At 36.3% G+C, this 18113-nt stretch overlaps 1 protein-coding gene across 1 annotated transcript in view; it reads right to left on the bottom strand.

Moving 5' to 3' along the window:
• FANCC (FA complementation group C) overlaps positions 1 to 18113 on the bottom strand; it is a 65965-nt gene that overhangs the window by 30054 nt on the left and 17798 nt on the right. The gene's annotated exons all lie outside the window — the stretch shown is intronic.

The raw sequence follows: 18113 nt of genomic DNA, 5'->3' as shown, positions 1-18113 counted from the left end.
ACTCACCTGTACTCTTGATCACCTGTATTCTTGATCATGACCAGGAAGAGAAAGGATGAAGTTAACATACACTTTCCCTTATCATTCCTTAAAGAGGCCTGGTATTTTTGGGAAGATTCAGTGTCTGGCCTCTTAATTTAATTTACTTAATTTTAGTTAGGCATTTACTTCTTGTTACTCGGTTTAATTGCTGGGAAAGTCCAGGCTGGACTCCTGGAGTCGGCAGCAGTCGGGAACTGGAGGCAGGAACACACAGATATGGGCTGGCACGGATCAGGACCACAGGCAGACGAACGGACGGGATCCTTCCAGGATGCCGTGTGAAGGAAGGGAAGCAGGAAAGGCAGGAAGGGCAGGCAACTGGAAACTGGAAGCATGACTTGGCCCTCGTGATGCCTCAAATTTATACTGAGTATGACATATATGGGATGGAATACTCTATTTGGTCAATTCTGGCGTCTATCTGGTCCGTTCCTCCCCAAAGGAGGGCTGCAGGTGGGACCTCTTTATCCTCCTGGAGGGTAAAATATTCCTCAGAGCTGAGCAGTGTCCTTGGCTCTGCATACCAGTCTCTAGCAGTAACTATAAACATCAAGTGTTATCAGTCCTAGAAGCACACACTGTCTGAGAAACTTGCTGTTAATTTCAGCAAGTGCAACTACTTACAAGAGACTTAGCTAAAAGCAAAAGTACAAGACAGAAAATCACCTTTATCCTGGCCCAAACCAGGACACTTCTCTACCAATTTCACTTGGAATGTTTTAAGTCACATTTTAAATGCAATAAAACATTTTAAATGTATCATACAAAAATCAAAAGGATCCTTTGATGATGAAGTCTGATTAACATATCTGATACACTGGTTCTGCAGGGGAGCAGAGGGAACTTGAACACAGTACTCTGTTTTCTTATATTCCCAGTTGTTAAGCACTATACTAGAGCTCTGCTGTTTTTTGGACAGATCCTACATCCCAGCACCTTTCCAACTGAACTCATTACGAAAACTGCTGTGTGAAATCAGGTTTTCCCATCCCGTTGTCATAACTCAGCAGAGGTAGATTCATATTGCTTATCAAATGATCAACTCTGACTCTGTTTTCTTCCCGTCTTGTATTGCTATGTGCTGATATAACAGTTTTGTTCCCTATTCCATATGGCATAAGTATAAAAACCTCTGTAACAGAAGGTCAGGATTAGCAAACACTGAAAAGCTCCATTTCAAAAATATGTAATGAAAAGGAAAGTTCTATGACTTCCAACATCTTAGGGGGTTTCACTCTATGCAGTCTTTTAAAAATAGGGATCTGACGAAAAAATTTTGACTAAAAAAGTTTAAAAATCAGTTAGCTCAGTTATTGCTTTCAGAAATCTAAACCAAATAATTATGTACTCTTTTGTTGAACAACACTAAGCAACTGCCTCAAAGTCCTGGAATTAGATGTATTCCATTTTTTATTAATTTGAGAAAAAAAAATACCATCAGGTAAAGGCAAACTAGAGTTCTAAGAAAATTGATAACTATTCAGAGTAAGTAACAAGCATTTGGGACGCCTTCTTTATTGTATTTTTTTTCCCAGGGTTATTTTACTACTTTGCAGACTTAAGCTAAATGCCTAAACGCCTGCCTCCTTCATTGCAAACCCTTTCCCAAAACCAAAACCGTCACTGAACAAGAGGGTTTTACCGCCATCTAGTGACTTCCCCAAAACTACGGAGGAAGGAAAATGCTGTGCCAGCGCTGAGTTTCAAGGCAGTCATTTACATGAAACATTTGTATTCTTAGGAAAAAGATATTAAAAGATGGATTTTCAAAATTTAAAAGCATCTAAATATATCAAAAGCGAGGGCTAAATTCTATTAAACTGTACAATCCTCAAACATCCCTTAATCAAATTGTTAATATGGAACCATATATGTTATTGTTCTTTGCAACAACTATTCAAGTTAAAATTTGTTTTCAGAACACCGTCAAGGGTTCAGACAAGCAGTTCCTACAGCATAGGATGGTTTGCAAAGCAGAATGAGATAAGGGATCAGACTGCAAGTTGAAAACAAAATAAAGGAGGAGTTAGCAACACCAGACTTAGGATGCCAGTTTGAAGTAAGAAAGTAAGGAAGGGGCTTGAAAAGAACACAATTTTCTTCAAAGTTTGAGTTTGTTCACCAGTTTACTTCACCAGTGAGCAGACCATAAAAATCTCTGAAAAGCATTTGACACATTGATATGGCAGCTAACCACAACTAAATGACTAAGCAGCTTAAAACCTCATATATTCAGCTGTAACACTACAAAACACATTATCTAGTGACCCCCTCTGTAACCAAAACTTTCCTCGGGATAAAACTAATCAAACACTTTCTACATGAAGACTAATTTCAAAAGTACTTCCCCCTATCCTTGTGTAACTGTCACTGTTAATCAATGTTAATCAACCAACAGAGGAAAATAGAAGACAAAATTACTACATTTCATCAGTCTGCATATGTCCTGCAAAACTTCCCTACATTTTTTTTTCTTTATCTGGTTGGTGGTTTGTTTGGTTTTCCTTTTCTGAGCACTTTACTACATCCATGCTATGACTTTACAGATCATTTGTTTTTTGAACACAAAACCCCTCTGAACTGCCAGAAGGGGGCAAGGGAAACAAGAAGAGATACTGTAGTTAAGATGAAAGGAGGTATTAGGAATGCATAAAATAAAGCTGCTATATGTTAAAGGTGAAAAACATTTAGAATTCAGCTGCCATATTTTTCATTTTACAGTTGCTATTATTGCCAGTACAAAGCCTAAAACACAGCTAAGTGCAACACAGATAAGAAACTCAGTAACAATAACTTAAAGCATTTATCTTGTAAGGTTTAAATGCTTTCACTGATCCAAAACACGACCAGAAAGCTCTTCTCTCTGGAAAACATAGCTTATTTACTGCGCATAGGTCTGGCTGTAGGTAATAATTATTTTACTAGTATATACTAAAATATACTTTCTGCATTAGCAGAAAGCTGCCTGAAGGAAAAGTAAAAACTGACAATTCATTCTTATATATGATTAACAGACTGTTAGATGGATAAGGAATTCCAAAGATTTACAGTCAATATCTCAGTGTCCAAGTGGAAAAAGTAACATGTGGTGTCCTTCAGGAGTTTGCTCTGGGACCAATACTATTTAATATCTTTATCAATGGGATAGGATTAATTGGAACAGTGGGATTAAGCACACCCTCAGCAGCTTCCCAGATGACACCAAGCTCTGTGTTGCTATTCATTCCCTAGAGGGAAGAGTGACCTTGACTGGCTTGAGACATGGACCTGTATGAAGCTCGTGAAGTTCAACAAGGCCAAGCACAAGGTCCTACACCCAAATGAGGGCAACCCCCAGTATCTATGCACACTGTTGAATGAATGGATGGAGAGCAGCCCTGCAGAGAAGGACCTGGGGATATTTGTAGATGAAAAACTGGCCAAGAGCCAGTAATGTGCATGACAGCTGACAGTCCCTTTCAACCCGCACCATTCCATGATTCTAGTACCTGTACAAGGTGATTTGTTTCTTGGAAAAACATGCTTTCAGCTATTCTATCACATAACCCTCTTTTAACAGTACACTTCTGTGTAAATACACAAATAGTGTGGAAGGGATAGTATAATGGCCAGAAATAAAGCTTATAACCAGTAAATTCCAATTAAAGACAATTTTTTTCTGATGTTTTTTTTCTGCCTCTTAGCAGGTAAACTGGATAATGGAAAAAAACTGCTGCAAGATCCAGTCAGAACATGGAAGGATATAACCAGCAACTACTCCAAGACATACTCTCTAAAGAAACAAACTGACCATGAACAAAAAGATCATCAGACAATTATTTTCCTAAGAGATTTGTCCATGCTCTTTCACCCTACAGATCATTAACTTGATTACCAAAAGTACAATGTAAGCCAGGAATGCTTAATTCTTAACTAACTGGCATTGAAAACTGCTGTTTTCACCTCAAGATTCAAAGTTCACAATGTTTAAATTCCAGTAATTTTCAGATCTAAACAGACTGTATCAGTAGTTATTTCATACCATACTGCAAAACTTTGCAAGAACCAGTTTGGAGAGCCAGTATAAAATGTTTTTTTCCTTAGATCTGAATATGTCCTTTCACTTTTGAAATCAACTGTTTCAGAAAATACTACAGAGAAATCTAGAAGATTTACAGAGATTTTCTCACAAAGGTTTTTACAGGATGCTATAGCAATAGCCAGAACTAGTAATGGGTTCTATTATTTCTCCCATAAAGCACTATGGAAATAAATAATAATTAGAAAAAAATTTATTTAGCCAGAGTGTGGATTCCTGAGGTCAGAGAGATCGCTAATTTTATTCTAATGACTTTTAAGGATCCATTTCAAATCTAGTAGAAGGTATCCAAGAACATAATGAAAAAGCTGTCAATACTAAATACCTTCTTGTACTGATGATCTCAGTCATGAATCTTAGCCTATTCCAGCAAAGTATACAATTTCAGATCTACACCATTGCTAGGTATTTCTGGCAGTAAATTACTATTCACTGTCTAATCCACTAAGGCCATATTCTACGAGCTAGAAAAAAGGCAGATTGTGACAAAAGTGCTGCTTTCAGAACAGAAAATATAAAGATGTAATGATTCTGAAAAATAACAGCAATCAGGCATATTGTGATACCAGAAATTATTTCTTTATTGATTTCCCTCAGTATTTAAAGTAGAAAGCAGGAAGAAACCACCTTTGTACTATTTGCAAGAGAACACATCCATCCTTCAGGACTTGGATTAAAGGCAACATAATCCCTTTCACCCTGAAAAGGAATTAATGGCTTCTCATAAAGCCCTCACAATACCCAGCTTCCTTGAACAACCTTGCCAGTAGCTGTATTTTACTGATGAAATTTATACTGAATAATATTCTAAGTCAATTTAAAATCCAGTGCAGCACAGAGATTTCTAATATCTTTAACAATCATATAATCTTAGGAGTATTTGCATGAAGACACAAAATTATTAATTTTATCTATCAGGTTTCATAGTGAAGGAGGCCTGTTTTAACATTTACTCCTGTGATTTAAAGATTCTGCTATGAATCTTTTTAATCCCTTTTTAATTCACTCAGAGAAAGTGGAAGGAATAAGAGCAGTCTTGAAACTAGACTTCTGAGAATACAAATGGAGAAAACTAGACATTATGCTTCCTAGTCACCACCCAAATATATATAAAGAAGACTAAGCAAACAAAAAATATTTCTGACATACTACTTTCCAATTAAACTAAGCCAAATTATTTGATAATTCTCTGCAAGTAATAAAAGCTGATTTCCATGTGCTACTACGGATTTGTGGAGTTCTTCCATGAACTTTGTTGCTCAGAAACAACCACATCTTGAACCACATGTGCCTATGAAAGTCTGGAAATTATTTTCTTGAAGTAAAATTTTCTCCTCCACTGAGATGAGCTGCACAGCTGTAGGCATATACCAACTAAGATAGTGCTCATAGTTTCAGAAAGGGGGAAGATGTACTTTAGCCATCTGATACTGGCTTTACTAAGCAGGGATTCAAAAGCTTAGAAGCCTTTTTTCCCTTCTTTCTCTAAGAGGAACTATCTTCCTGCTTATGTTGGTGGGAAAGAATATAGAAGCCTCAGCTAAAGGTGTTTCAAATTAGACATCAACACAGAAATAGCACCTGATTTTTATTACAGGACCACATGGCAAGTTTTATGCTAGTAGCTATATTCGTATAGCAACTGTCCTGGAATTTATGACACAATTTCAAAGATATCCTAGGAAACCAGATAAACCTATTTGTATCTGGAAACTTCTCAACACACTTTCTTCAAAGTATTTATGACTCTCAATGTCCTCAGAAGCATATGTGAAAATCTACACACTGCAAGGGCAGCATGTTTTGGAGAGAGATGATAAATAGTTTCACTGGGGTGAGCTATTCAAGCCTGATACTGATTATAACTTCCCAGTGACACTACTGAACTCTTTTTGTCAACTCGGACAAGTCAGTCAAAGCAACAAGTGGAGAAGGACAGAACAGAAGGATCTATAATTTATACTAAAGGAAATTTCCCTTTAGTATATTCTCCTTGAAACACAAAGTGCCCTTAATTTCTTGAGAAGAGATTATTAATGATGCTTTGCTGAAAATTATGATCAATGTGAATTTGTTGGAATCCATTCATAGGTACCCAAGAGTAAATTTCTAAAATCTGGTCAAGTATTTAGGCTTATTTCTGACCTTTCCATCTGTTTCAATGGGAACCAGATTTTCTCAGCTCTGCTAAGACAAAAAAAAAAAAAAAAAGCAAGTATAAGAAAAAGCTACATCTTATTCAGAGGATGCATTAGAAGTGCTATTTCCTCTTTGTATTTTATCAGATTTTGGAATGATTATTTCTTGTATGGCAATGATTTCAAGTATCTGTACAACAATTTTGTTCCTGGGAGTTGCTTGAACAATCAGATAGCCCATTGCTTTCAACAAACGTCTAGAAGAGAGAAGATGAGATCAAATTTTCAACCTAGCTTTAAAAACTATTTCAAAACTATGTAATCAGTTACAACATTAATGAGAAATTAGATAATGTTATTTCAAACAATTATTAAAAATATATTTCTAGTTACATATTACATAATGCATATTTTATATTATGCTATATACACAAGTACATATACTATATATATGACATAGTTTTTTAAAAGTATCTCTTTCTTTAAATAATTAGTATTCTAACACTCCAAATTACTTCCAAAATTATTTAAGTAGAGTCAGCAACAAAATGCCATCAAGTCTGGTATTTTTAGAACCTTTTTACTTGGAATAAATGGCTGTTTTTGGAGAATCATAGTGACTAAGTCTGTAACAACAAGACAGCATGCTCATTTAGAGTCTGTCTCAACACCAACTGTTTATGAAGGCAATTCTGAGACATAACACAATTCCCTGACATAACAAAATTCATATTATTTCCACAGGCTTATCCAAACATAACAAATTGCGTGAGCTTTAATTTTGTTTACAAGATCTCTTCCTGACTTGCTCCTTAGTTTCCAGAAAAGATGGAAAATTAGTTTTCCACAAACCAAACCCAAAATGTAGAAGAAATTAAGGAAGTAGAACAGCATACAGATTTAAGCATAATGTTGCTTTCAAACTACTGCTTTAGTCTAACCAACTTTTTCTCAATATTTTATAAAAATCTCAGTGTATAAACAATGAGAAATCAGATGGCGCATATTGTCAACAACTTTATTATCTGTGTACAAGAATGTGTTTTACAAGCTATTAAAAAAATCTTTAACTACTTATCATCAATAACACAATTAAAATATCCAGTGTCTGCTTCAAAATTGTATGTATACTATAATGTTTTCTCTATATGAAATGCATTTAACCACACATATTCAATATTAGCTAGTCATCGCAACCCTTCACTTAACCAAACTGAGCCTATTCCAGTAATCACTCAGAGGTTTTGCACACAGGAATTACTTCAGTTTCAACTTAACTTTAAGAAAGATCAGAATATTCTCCAGTAGTTCACTGGATGATGGCCAAAGTGCCCAAGTACAGTGTAGGGAGGGATTTTCTTCTTACATTTCTTTCTGACATTTACTGTCAAGAATTTTTTTTTTTGTTTTGGCATGGCTTATGGATACATACATTCATGGGATGGTTTTCATTAGCTAAATTCTATACCAGCACACTAAATAAAATGGTTGGCCACAATTACATGTTTAGGATTTATTGGAGCTTCTAATTTTTCTCCTTATTCACTTGGAATGGCAACCTGACATCTGCCCACATCTAAATCCCCATTGATAACCGCGAAAGTCCAGTCGATTGTAAACAAATTGTTGCTAAACACTCCTACAGAGATAGGAGTCTTGCCATTAAGGCATGTGATCAAGTTACAGAAAATCATAGAATCATAGAATGGTTTGGCTTGGAAGGGATCTTAGAGATCATCCAGTTCCAACTCCCTGCTTGGGCAGGGTCACCTCCCACTAGATCAGGTTGCTCCAGGCCCCATGCAACGTGGCCTTGAACACTTCCAGAGAGGGGGCAGCCACAACATCCTTTGGCAACCTATTCCAGTGTCTCACTTAAACTAAACTAAAATTTATGAATTACTTCCTAATGTCTAACCTGAATCTCCAAGCCTCAAACCACTGTCTCTTGTCCTCTCACTACACACCTACGTAAAAAGCCCTACCTCAGCTTTCTTGTAGGCCCCTTCAGACATTGGAAGGTTGCTATAAGGTCACCTTGAAGCCTCCTTTTCTCCAGGCTCAACAACTCCAACTTCCTCAGCCTGGTTTCATAGAAGAGGTGCTCCAGCCCTCTGATCATTTCAGTGACTTTTCTCCTGACATGTTCCAGGAGCTCTGTTTCCTTCTTATGTCGGGGACTCCGGAACCAGGATCAGTTCTCCAGGTGGGGTCTCACAGGAGCAGAGCAGAGAGGGAGAATCACCTCCCTCAGCCAGCAATATGTGCTTCTTTTGATGCATTCCAGGACACAGTTGGCTTGCTGAGTTGCAAGTGCACATTTACATGTATTCATGCATGGGATTGCCTTGACCCAGCTGTAGAACCTTGTGCTTGACCTTGTTGAACTTCATGCGGTTTGCACAAGTCCTCTTCTCAAGCCTGTGTAGGTCCCTCTGGATGGCATCCCTTCCCTCCAGTGTGTTGACTTCACCACACAGTTTGGTGTCATCAGCAAACTTGCCTAGGGTGCACTCAATTCCCCTGTCCATGTTTCCAACAAAGATGTTAAACAGCACTGGTCCAAGTACTAACCCTTGAAGAACACCACTCATCACACATCTCCAGTTAGACACTCAGCCATTGGTTGCAGCTTTTTGGGTGTGACCACCCAGCCAGTTCCTTATCCAATGAGTGATCCATCTATTGCATCCATATCATTCCAGTTTAGAGATCAGAATGTCGGGTAGGACAGTGTCAAATGCTTGTCAGACTTGATTGCTTTTCACATAGTTCCTGACAGGAAACTCATATTCTATGAAGTTCTTCACAATGCACCTGATGAAAGAGCCCTTCACGGTGTTCTGTCCCCAAAGCATATAAGCATGTTCACCTCAGTCAATGTTTGTAGTAAAATTGCTCAAGTGCTCTTACTTAGGCCAGTTTCCTTATTTTTTCTCTCATAATCACCATTGCAATTTGATTTTTACTAGAAAAAAGTACACAGAAGGACCAAGAAAACCTGGACTGAAAAAACCTCAAAAACTCCATTCAGAGAGATAATGCTTTTTCTTTAGAAACTAATGTATGCTATGAAGTACATTAATCATGCTGATAAATGTTGCTTATTATAAAGTTAAGGTTCATATTCTACCTGCTTCTTTACAATGGAAGAAAAACGCTACATACTTCAGTACAATTCAAAGTTAACCTGATTCTAATTTTCAAACAAAATGCAGGAAAGAAAATAATGGGAAGGAATAGGAGACAGAAGCTGCATTGTTTTTCCCTCACCGATTCAAGCTCAGTTAACTTCTGTGAAACTAGTATAGGAAAAGTATGTTGCACTACTGCTGTGGCTAAGACCACACAACTTCTTAATGGATGTGTTCCAAAGCCTAAGCTCCATCTGCAAATCACTAACAAAACCCTTGGAAATCATACAAAAGAGCTGAAGAGTTGTGATTTTGGCAAGCCTTGGGCTCAGACAGGAAAAGCTATTTCAAATTTCCTTCTCCTTCCTTTCTCCTGTCTCTTTAAGAAACATCCACCTATAAAGTGCTATTAATCTATATTTAAAAAGGGGAGGTTTTTGCTGCTGAAATAAAACATACATTTCCACTAACTTACAAAAGGAAATTCAATACCTTTACCACAGTCAAATATAAATATTTTCTCTTTATTTTTTTTTCAAGCCCTCTAGTTTAACTACCCAGAGAGTTAGAATTTCCCACTTCCCCCTACAATTTTCAAAGGCCAAAATGCAAAAGCTTCCCACAGAAAAATTCCTTAAATCCACACACACACACAAAAAAAAAAAAAAAAAGTGGAAAAGAGGGATGAATAAATTTAAGTTTAGAAACAGTGGATGAATCATAAAATTGTTTTGCTGCTGGTTTAAATCTGAGCTCAGTAGTTTCTAGAAAAAAAGCTAATAAAAAACTTCCGCTTTTTTCAATAAATGAAATGTAGCCAATGTCAGGTTTTCATACTTCCGATTGGTACAAATTGCAAATACCCAAAGATCAACCTACCCCAGATTTTATTCAGGAGAAATTACTTTTAATCCCTTGGTTTTAGACTTCATAAGCATCAAGTGGTTATAAGTCTTAAGGGACAAAAACATTCACTGAGCTTTTTACCAAAAAGCACAAAATGCACCTATAATGGTGGTACAACAACTGCTGGGTCACTAATTATATTAGGTTGAGCAAAAATATCTAACACTAGTAGAATTTTCTTCTTTTTCTTTGTCAGTAACAAATCATTATTCTTTACTAGAGCCAGCTGGCAATACCAAATTGCTCTAAAAAATGTCAGCTGGGTAGCAAATTGTGCCACTTGCTGTCAAAGCTCAAGCAGCCTTGCAGGAAAGCAAAATCCTTAACTCTCATTTTGTTCTTTGAGATATTTAGCTATTATTTATTTTGGCCCAGAAGCCAAGAAGTTATTTATATTCGTGTTACCTTAGTATTGTTAAAGAACTATCTATTTGAAAAAGAAGTCTGTTTTTCCCTCAGCCAATTCATATTACTCTATTCTTTTTAATTAGAAGAATATAGTAATACTTGCAGTAAATGCTGCAAATTCTCTTATATTCTACCAATGAAGTTATTTAGAGGTAACTAGAGAAGGCCCAGCTTAGAAAGTTGATTCACAAAGGGGTTATTGATTGAGAAGGCTAACTAACAAACTCAAGTTTAATCTTCAACAGCTTAGAAATGACAAAAAAGTACCACCAGTTGACTTTCAAAACTGAAAGAACAACAACAAAAATACACAATAAACTCAGTAAAATTTTAGAAATTTTAGAAATATAAGCATCAGAAATCGACTATGTGTTTTGTATGAAAACCCATCTTCATTCTTTCACAACTTTAAATAAGAGCCCTTTGTATGGCTATCTCTAAGCAATTTCAATCATCTTTCTGTCCTGTATCTATAAAATTGGTGTAGAATGAATTCTATTTGAATTCTGGAATATATACTATCACTGTAACAGCTACTTACTCATCTTTGCTTCACAGGTCAATACCAATTTTCACTACATTCCTCCCCCTGCCACAGGAGCAATACACACTATCCATACCTACAAATCTTGCTTTTTAACTTACTAAAGGCAGAACTGCATATTAACAGGATTAAGAGGCAGATATGTCACATCTTAAACTTGCATTGCTGAGCAAAGTGAGTTTCTCTGGGTGTGTACCCGGCACAGTCACACATTCTTCAACAGCACGTGGAGCTGAACAAAAATGTTAAACAATGGTTCTGAAATCACTCTGACCCACATTCTGCATATGCACAGGACATACACACCAAGGACAGGAATAAACAGGGCCCGCAGCTCTGAGGAGCTTGTTTCCCTTTCCAGTTTGGTACCTGGAACACAAATCACAAAAGGACCTGAAAAAATTCCTTTCTCACTCATTACTCCCTCAGGACACATTGCAAAGCAAGCAGACTTGGTTCTCAAAAAGGAATTTTAACAAGTAATTTAGAAGTTGACAGTTCCCATATCACACAAGGAGTTCATTAAATCACGGGGCTCTAATTAATGTTGTCTGATTTAAAAGTGTGCATGTCTCATTTAACAGTCTAATGACTGCTTTTTGTTTTGATTCAAAGGAAAACTGACTTTCAACTATCAGTTACCCAGTGAAACCTGTTTCTTTCAAGTTAATTTACATAACTATTTCCACATATGCTAAAATAGAACGAAAAAAATCCTCTAACAAAAGTTTTCCTTTCATGCTCGCACACTTATACAACAGAATTACAGTATCTGTCCTCACTGCAGCTGACTTGCAAATACTCCAAAAGGCCTGCAAGTGCTGAGTAAGTATTTGCATGACACCAAGTTTGCATGACATTTTTAGAAAATGGGAAGAATGAAAACAACAAAGACTGAAATATTTTAAAAACAATTGAAACATTTTGCAGCACTTGATACAAGTGCAGAAGTTACTTCTTATTGCCAAAAACCCTAAACATTCAGGTTTTAAACATATTTTAACAAAGCAAAACAACTTGAAGAGTCTATATATACTACATTATATAGTGTAACTTCAAGCAGAACTGATTTGGTAGGAAGCATGACCTGTAAGGCTATGGCTGTCAGAAATGAGCATCAAAATGAGGGGCATAGGGAAGCTATACTTTGTCAAAATTAAAACCCTCTGATAGTCTTTGGAATGCTGTTTACTTCAGCTCTGTTTTACAACCACTGCAGCATGGAGAAGGGATTGACTGAAATGTCTGTAGCCTGTGGCCACCCACACTATGGGAAGCACTATGATTAAAGAGACTGCTATGTTCTTGTATCTGCCCGCAAAGTCTGCTCCATGCTGTAATTATTATACTTGCAGTCTTATAATTTATTGCATCTGGTGTGGTAAGTCCTTACGTTGTCCAACAAGAAACCACTGAACATGAATAGCAAGTTGATTTTAAGGTACACAAATGTCTCGAGAATATGGATACTTCAGATACTTCTCTTTTAAGTTTATGAAAATATTTTGCTTTATGATATAGCCAGTGCCATAGTGAAAAGAGATCTACCACTAAAAATATTCACTTTAACCTACTTATCAAGATACAGTCTGACACACCACCCTTTCATCCCATATCTTTATAATGACGTGTCATTGCTTTAGATTTTTAAAGATGAAAAACTACATGAGCTGTGTATTAGACATGTACCTAAAAAGCAATAAAATACTAGTTCCATCTGTCACTGCATGAAGTGATTTTACACACATTGAACATAGAATCATAGAATCATAGAATTGGCTGGAACATTTCCAATGACTCTATGATTTAGATGCATTACAACTTCTTTTCTCTTTCAGAATGTTTAATACCTCATAGTAAGTTTTAAACATAAAATAAGCCCTAAACATTAAAATAAGTAAAAGTTCTCTCTGTAGATTTTTTTTAAAATGCTGATCTCTGCAGTAGGTTGCAAACAAGTTTAAAAGTTATATTCCATGCATTCTCCTGATGTTTGGTTCTTTTATCACCAGATTAAGCAGTTTAATGCTGTTGTTGGAAGCACAACACAAAGCTGTTATTACTCTCTTCCCAACCAAATTTATGAGGCAATCTGTACCATTTTAACAAGTTTGCCAGGAACTTGCTGCACAGATGCTTCTGTGAAAAGCACAGATTGCCTACTGGCTATAAATACGAAGCACTACACTAACCAGAGTGCCACCACCTAGCAAAGGAGGGAAGAGGGATGTACCAAGAGTTGTTGAATGAAAAATTCAGTTGGCTGAATGAAAAAAACAAGGACTGACTGGGTAAAAGTCCATTCATCTCCACCCACTCCAGGCCACTTCCTGAGGAAATGGCTTCAGACATTCTTTAATATAAAACTTCGATTACAGGCAAAGGTAAATTCTATATATAGTAACTGAGGAAAAGTGCCACGATGATTCCTGAGGGACCAAAGAAAAATACAGAAAAAATTAATAGTATAGACAAGAGACACACTTTAATCACCATCTGATGTCTATCAACTGAAGAAATACACTATTCTTTGCAGAGATCAAGGTTGCTGATTATTATTTGCACAGGTTAGAGAAGGAATAACAACTCTTCTTTTTCAAACATACCAAAAAAGCCATAAGATCCCTAAAACCACGGAAGTAAGTCTCAGAAAGTGATAAAATAACTCTGAGCTACTTTGGCCTCCAGGACTTTAACATTTTCCATTTCTCTCTTGGATGCATGCCCCCTGGAACACAGACCTCATGCTTCCCACAGCTGTGCGGGAAAGCCAGATCCCCTGGTCCCTGCCCCCGACCCTCCTTTCTCCATAAATTTGCATTCCCTTTTAATTATTTTGTATTTTATTTATGGTAAAATATTATAGTGAAATTTTTACAAAGATAAGAAATAGTTTAAAGCAACCACTGATTTATCTTAGTATGAGAGTATTACCAAAATTAGTGTTTTCCCCTTAAAAAGAAGAAACAAAAAAACAAAGTTTCAAATTTATTTGTGATAAAACCATGCCAAAACCTATGGTCTATAACACAGATTCTTTCTCCTATAACTTTCTCAATAATAAGTAGCAGGTGAAGTATGTTCATAATTTAAACTCAGATATCTCAGTTCATCTCTTAATCTCCCTCTTTCAAAGCTGTCTTAGATAAGGAAAAAACATGATTCTTGGTATGACCTCTAGCAATTCTTAAGCCTTTTAATGGACATATTACCCACATGTGTCATTATTATAATATTCTTATCTCAGAGACATCATTTCTTGTAAATCCAACATCTTAACATTTTTTTGCATCAAAAGGCCTTAGGGACCATTTGCCTTATTGGAATGACAAATGACAGATGATTAGGCACTTCCCAATTTAATACAGCAGACTGAAGAACAGATCTAGAGGTTCAGTAGAATTTGTGCCCTAAATATCTTTGCGTTACCTTAAATTCCCATCTCCAAGAAAAATGTGAGGTTGTAGATTTGCTTTTATGAAGACAAGAGAAAACTTCACAAACAAAAGAAGATAAAAGCTTTTTTTACTGTATTTGGATGATTCTTACTGTAACATGTTCAGTCCTAACAACATTTCCTGAGGTGTTTTTGCAAATAATTAGTCCTATCTGCAGTTAGTTTTTTAACCTTGAAAATGGGTGTTTACTTGGTAAACTGAGGGGTTTTCATTTTTATGAGGCATACTTATTTAATAATTGCTCTTACTTGTAACTGAGAATCAAAACTTTTGTAACATAGAACAGCTTAAGTGATCTCTCACTACTACCCCCAGTGAATGCTCATTGTCTAACAACATTATTTTATACCCATTATTTTGATTTATAAATTACATATAACTTAAAGTTGTATTTAACTTGAAGTTAATCAAGTTTAACTTCATCCTTCCTCAGAGGAGGCACTGATCTTTATCTGACATCATCATCATGACAAATTTGACAAAAGCAAGCTATTGCAGAATATTTCCTTTTTGACAAGATACACCCAGATAGAACAAGAAAAAGGCCATTGGTTTAATCCCTCATCTCAATTACCCTACTCTTTGAAAGCAGCGTGTGAGACAGCTTGTTTCTCCACATGTGTGTTTGTGTGAGGTACACCCTGGCGACCACTTCATACACAGAGTGCCATCTATTGATGCTTCCTGGTATGATTTTTAGCAAATTAACAACACTTGCAAAGCTGCTGTGCTAATGCACATTGCAAAAGGCTTACTCTTAACAAGGTACCAGAAACAAAAGAATGGATGCTTCATTGTACCTGATACTGTGGGTGGAGCCTCATGCCTACAACAAATATACTTTTGAAACCAGCAGCACTGACAAAGGAGGCAGAATAAATAATATGATGACAGACATACAAAAAAATTCTGATATACATAGATGACTTTTTGTCAAATATGCAGTGCATGCCCATACATAAATTGATCATCATGAAACCATGTAATAAGGCTTGCTTAGGGAAAAAATAGGATGACCTATAAAAAAAAACTACGCTGTTCAAAATACTACTGTGAGGAAAGAAGAGGCTGGAGGAAAGGAATAATTCTTTTTGATTCTTTTTTCTAAGTCTCTGAGCATGATGAATCTTTCATTGTAACCACTTCAGAACCAGGGCTATTTTCTAAACCATTGGTATTCAGTGTTTAATATAATAGCTCCTGGCATACAAAGCCTGCTAAGTTCTGAAAAAAAAACAAAAATATGAAGAATTACTCATCATAACACACGAAAACACAGGTAGGATCCTTCCACATCTTCAGAATTACTATGTGCAAGAAAAGAGAAAAATCAGTACAAGTAAGTGCATGCAGTGTGCATATAGGAAATAGTGAGTATCATGAAGAGTAGCCAAAAATTTCAGGAATCTTAAAACAGAACTTTCATGAGTGCAAGCATAAGTAGACAGCTAAAGCTCAAAATAATGCCCCACAACACAGGCAGCAGTGGAGCTGGCTTCCAATCTAGAAACTATTCTTAACAGAAAATTTTCATCTTCCCTTAGAATTTGTATTAGAATGCAGTGAAATTGAAAGCTGTGATCATATTAATATAAACCAAACATATATAAAACCTGAATATAACATGAAGAATTTAATCCATGGGTATGTAAGAATATACACCACTGATCATAAATCAGTAAACAGCCATAATAATAATCATAGAATCATAGAAAGTTAGGGGTTGGAAGGGACCTCAAAAGATCATCTATTCCAACCCCCCTGCCAGAGCAGGGCCACCTACAGCAGGTCACACAGGAATGTATCCAGGTGGGCTTTGAATGTCTCCAGGGAAGGAGACTCTACAACCTCCCTGGGCAGCCTCTGCCAGTGCTCTGTCACCCTCACATTGAAAAAATTCTTCCCAATATTTACACGGAACTTCCTATGCTCTGGTTTACAATCATTGCCCCTTGTCCTCTTGTTAGGATAAAAAAATAGAAATATCTTTGGTAATCCCAAGTAGAATCCAAAATAAATGGAAACATGCACATAAACAAACATTTCACACTCTCTGACCATTTCTTAACATTACTTTCAATATTTTTTCTCAGCTTTTCTTTCTTACAACTTTCTTGTAGTCCCATTAATGTCTGCTCCCTTTTTGTCTTGTAATACTAGTTCAATTTGTTTGAGATTTCTTCAGAAGTAACTAAATAGTGCTGCAAAGTCTCAGTAAAAGAATAAGCAGCTGTTCCCTGATGACAAAACAGTAAGTCCACTTACATTCTAAATTTTTATAGAACTTTCTTTACTGAACTTCTGTTTTCATATGTGCTGTTTTTCTTCTACTCCTGCATATTGCTGCCTAACCAAAATACATGTCAATAAATCAAACTGTTAAGGATGACTAATATGGTGACACCTGATCAGTCAACTGGATGGTCCAAAATACAAGTATAGAAGCCCCAGACATCCGAGAAGGAAAGGAAAACCACACACAAGTGCAAGTTTATAGTGAGAGGTAACTAAGCATTGTAACAAAGATGCATCTGTTCCAATAAGTAAATAATGAACATTTTCATTTTGACCCATCACTGAGGGATCCTTTCAATGTTAACTCATCACACTCTTAGATACATGGTTACACAGAAAACCAACACCTTAAAACCCCTGTTTGCTGAAAATTCTCATATGGATTCAGAAGTAGGGCTGAAAAGGCAGGTGTTCCATTGAGTGAAAAAACTCATTTAAAATTCCAGTTTAATTAAAAATTCAATATGAAAATGAACAAAAACAGGTCAACCAGAGAATATCACTAAAATGCTCACATATCTCGTCCTTAATTGGCAGTAAATTTCTTGATCTGGCCCACTTGAGTAGCAATCCCCAGCAAAATGCCTGATCACAAGAGACAGAGCTCCATCAAATTTCATCTAAAAGAATACAGCTTCAGGGTACATCAAAAGGCTGGCAGGCAGAGGACAGGTGTACATCTGAGTTCCATTCTTGTGGAATACAAGGCATCCATTCAAACATTTTAATGTGCTCTCCACAGGAGGCAAGTGTAACAACACTAAAGGGGACACAGGGCCTTGACATTGTTTTCAGATTTATAACTCAAATTTTAAAAAACATTCAAAAAACCACAAACAAACAAAACACATTACAAATTACCAAAAGACACCCCACAAAATGCTTTTTACCAGAAACATTCTAGCAGTGCTGCACAAGCAGGGGTTCTACTAAACATGCACCATATTAAAAAAACGGTTTTCAAACATGTTTGAAAATAACATGATATGTTATTCAAAAAATAACAAGATGACACTGAAGTTCCAGTATACCTTCTATTTCCTAAAAAAAGAAGAGAAACTCCACAAGCAAATGGTGCGGTTTTACTTCAACCATAAATTTGGCAAAATG

This window comes from Calypte anna, chromosome Z (assembly GCF_003957555.1).
Source record: "Calypte anna isolate BGI_N300 chromosome Z, bCalAnn1_v1.p, whole genome shotgun sequence".
Taxonomy (NCBI): domain Eukaryota; kingdom Metazoa; phylum Chordata; class Aves; order Apodiformes; family Trochilidae; genus Calypte; species Calypte anna.
Note: the sequence above shows the minus strand (reverse complement) of the source record. Positions and strands in the feature narration are given on the sequence as shown.